This window comes from Triticum urartu, chromosome 7 (genome assembly GCF_003073215.2).
Source record: "Triticum urartu cultivar G1812 chromosome 7, Tu2.1, whole genome shotgun sequence".
Taxonomy (NCBI): Eukaryota; Viridiplantae; Streptophyta; class Magnoliopsida; order Poales; family Poaceae; genus Triticum; species Triticum urartu.
In genome coordinates, this window is record NC_053028.1 from 86,345,184 (window position 1) to 86,349,800 (window position 4,617).

A 4,617-nucleotide genomic window follows, 5' to 3' on the forward strand; every position below is an offset into this window, starting at 1 on the left:
GCTTTCCAAGAATTCTATATCATTTCCCATCAATAGTATGTCATCCACATATAATATGAGAAATGCTACAGAGCTCCCACTCACTTTCTTGTAAACATAGGCTTCTCCATAAGTCTGCGTAAACCCAAACGCTTTGATCATCTCACCAAATCGAATGTTCCAACTCCGGGATGCTTGCACCAGCCCATAGATTGAGCGTTGGAGCTTGCACACCTTGTCAGCATTCTTAGGATCGACAAAACCTTCCGGCTGCATCATATACAATTCTTCCTTAAGGAAACCATTAAGGAATGCCGTTTTGACGTCCATTTGCCATATCTCATAATCATAGAATGCGGCAATTGCTAACATGATTCGGACGGACTTCAGCTTCGCTACGGGTGAGAAAGTCTCATCATAGTCAACCCCTTGAACTGTCAATAACCCTTAGCGACAAGCCGAGCCTTATAGATGGTCACATTACCATCCGCGTCTGTCTTCTTCTTAAAGATCCATTTATTTTCTATGGCTCGCCGATCATCGGGCAGGTCAGTCAAAGTCCATACTTCGTTTTCATACATGGATCCTATCTCGGATTTCATGGCTTCCAGCCATTTGTCGGAATCTGGGCCCGCCATCACTTCTTCATAGTTCGAAGGTTCACCATTGTCCAACAACATGATTTCCATGACAGGGTTGCCGTACCACTCTGGTGCGGAACGTGTCCTTATGGACCTACGAAGTTCAGTAGCAACTTGATCTGAAGTTTCATGCTCATCATCATTAACTTCCTCTCTAGTCGGTGGAGGCACCTCAGGAACATTTTCCTGAGCTGCGCCACTCTCCGGTTCAAGAGGCAATATTTCATCAAGTTCTACTTTCCTCCCACTTACTTCTTTCGAGAGAAACTCTTTCTCTAGAAAGGATCCATTCTTGCCAACAAAGATCTTCCCTTCGGATCTGAGGTAGAAGGTATACCCAATAGTTTCTTTAGGGTATCCTATGAAGACGCATTTTTCCGATTTGGGTTCGAGCTTTTCAGGTTGAAGTTTCTTCACGTAAGCATCGCATCCCCAAACTTTTAGAAACGACAGCTTAGGTTTCTTCCCAAACCATAATTCATACGGTGTCGTCTCAACGGATTTCGACGGAGCCCTATTTAAAGTGAATGCGGCAGTCTCTAAAGCATAGCCCCAAAATGACAGCGGTAGATCGGTAAGAGACATCATAGATCGCACCATATCCAATAGAGTGCGATTACGACGTTTGAACACACCATTACGCCGAGGTGTTCCAGGCGGCGTGAGTTGTGAAACTATTCCACATTTCCTTAAGTGCGTGCCAAATTCGTGACTCAAATATTCTCCCCGACGATCTGATCGTAAGAACTTGATTTTCCTGTCATGTTGATTCTCAACCTCACTCTGAAATTCCTTGAACTTTTCAAAGGTCTCAGACTTGTGTTTCATTAAGTAGACATACCCATATCTACTCAAGTCATCAGTGAGGGTGAGAACATAACGATAGCCATCGCGAGCCTCAACACTCATTGGACTTGTGTTACACCCTCGATGCGGTTATAGCTCCCACGTGTCGAGGCATGACTTAGAGACATAACCGCATTGAAAGCAATGTCGCAAGTTCGGCAATCTTCACAACATCCCATGTAATATAGATAATAAAAGGGGAGATACATAGTTGGCTTACACTCGCCACGTCAATCAAAGTACATAAATAGCATTACATCAAACAAACACTCATAGCCCGACTACGACGCCAAAATGAAAGATAAACCCAACATGCGACACGGTCCCGATCACCCCAACTGGGCACCACTACTGATCATCAGGGAAAGACACATAGTATCGGCGTGAGTCCTCGTCGAACTCCCACTTGAGCTCAAGCGCGTCATCTGGAGCGGAGTCATCAGGCCCTGCATCTGGTTTGGAAGTAATCTGTGAGCCACAGGGACTCAGCAATCTCGCACCCTCGCGATCAAGACTATTTAAGCTTATAGGTAAGGCAGGATAAAAATGTGGAGCTGCAGCAAGCGACTAGCATATATGGTGGCTAACCTATTCGCAAAAGAGAGCGAGAAGAGAAGGCAAAGCGCGAACGGATAACTAGAGGGCATCCTGCGGCAAGCATTACTCCAACACCGTGTTCACTTCCCGGACTCCGCCGAGAAGAGACCATCACGGTAACTCACACTGTTGATTCATTTAAATTAAGTTAAGGTTCAAGTTATCTACAACCGGACATTAACAAATTCCCATCTGCCCATAACCGCGGGCACGGCTTTCGAAAGTTCAAATCCCTGCAGGAGGGTCCCAACTTAGCCCATGACAAGCTCTCACAGTCAACGAAGGAATAGACCTTCTCCCGAGACATTCCGATCAGACTCGGTATCTCGGTTCTTCAAGACACTTCAACAGGTTAAAACAAATCCAGCAACACTGCCCGAATGTGCCGACAAATCCCGATAGGAGCTGCACATATCTCGTTCTCAGGGCACACTCAGATGAGCTCTCCATACAACTAAAACCAAACCTCGAGTTTCCCCGAGGGGGCGCTGCACAGGACTCTAGTTTGGACCAACACTCAGAGGAGCACTGGCCCGGGGGGGTTTAAAATAAGATGACCCTCGGGCTCCGGAAACCCAAGGGAAAAAGAGGCTAGGTGGAAAATGGTAAAACCAAGGTTGGGCACTGTCGGAAAAGCTTTAATCAAGGCGAACTATCAAGGGGTTCCCATTATCACCCAACCGCGTAAGGAACGCAAAATCCGGGAACATAACACCAATATGACGGAAAACTAGGGCGGCAAGAGTGGAACAAAACTCTAGGCGAGAGGCCGAGCCTTCCACCCTTTACCAAGTATATAGATGCATTAAGATAACATGGCAATATAATGATATCCCAACAAGTAAATAATGATCCAACAAGGAACGGTCTCCAATCTTCACCTGCAACTAGCAACGCTATAACAGCGGCTGAGCAAAGCGGTAACATAGCCAATCAACGATTTGCTAGGACATGGTGGGTTAGAGGTTTGACATGGCAATTTGGAAGGCATGATAAGCAAGTGGTAGGCATCGTAGCATAGGCATAGCAAAAGAGTGAGCATCTAGCAAAGCAAAGATAGTAGTGATTTCGAGGGTATGATCATCTTGCCTGCAAAGTTGTCAGAGTTGACTGGATCCTCGAAAGCAAAATCAACGGGATCCTTGTTAGAGAACTCGTCTCCCGGCTCTACCCAAACAAGACAAACAAGCAACAAGGACACAATCAACCACGTGCAAACTCAAACAACATGATGCAAAGATGGTATGCTATGCGGGATGCAATATGTGATGCATATGCAATATTTGACAAGGAATGCATGAACCTGGCCTCAACTTGGAAATCCAAGTGTGCCACTGGAAAGATGAGATGAAATCGCTTGAAAATGATATAAAGAACGCCGGAATCGGAGTTACGGTTTGGAAATGGCAAGCGATTCAAATATGACCACGTTCTGCGATTTACAGCAAGTAGCCATCTAAATGCAACAAGATGAACATGCTACAGCACCCAAACATGGCATCAAAATACATGGCAGGGATCCATTCATGATGCTTAACAAAAGACTAGCACCGAGCTATGGCCAATTCATCCATTAACAGGCTCAAACAAGCATGGCAAAAATGCATTTGGTAAACAGATTTCAGACTTAGTGAAATTAACACTTGTCTGGAATTTCAGATCAGATAGCACTCTTTGGAGCATGAAAACAATAAGCTACAGGACCTAAAAATGGCAAGGCAAAGCAAAGCATGGCATGGAGATACTCCAAGAGCTTAACAAAAGTCCCTTAGTGACCTTGAGCCAAAAGGGATCAGAAAATACATTTGCAAGCATGTGAACATGGCAAAAACATAATCAGTTCTCAGACTTTGTGAAAACTGGAGCATGCTGAAACAGATATCAAGTAGGCATGTTTAGGAGCTCGATGCACTCACTACAGAGCAAGTCATGACAATCTAAGCTTACACCCATCAAGAATACACAAAATACAAGCTAGACATGTCAAGAATAATAACATAGCATGCACGGATCAACTACAACATCCTCGGCAAAATTGCTAACAAGTAGACAATCTGCCCAGATTCACGAAATGACAAAAGCAGAGCTCGATTGACTCAAGCTAGGGTGCTCCATAATTGCAAACAAAGACATGGATGGATAGAGCACTACAAGATTAATAAAACATCCTTACTGATCATCCTCAAAAGAGGACAGATCACTAGGAAACAACATGAACATATGGCATATTGAGATAACCAGGTCAAGGACTTAGTGGAAATGCTAAGTCCCTGAAATCAGCATTAACGAATGCTCCACTTTGCAAGCTTGTGCTAGTCATCACACACATCACAAAAATACATGGGTTGCGCCTCTGGATAGATGGCAAAACATATAACAAAACTCATGAAGAGCTCAGGGGCATATCATGCACACAATAATCATGGCAAAAATGACAAATATCTAATTGGAGCAGCAGATCTGACAATTAACTCAAATATCATTCTACTAACAGCATTTCGGGCATCAAGATGAACTCAAATGAAAATGATGCAATGAGATGAAATGATGTGCT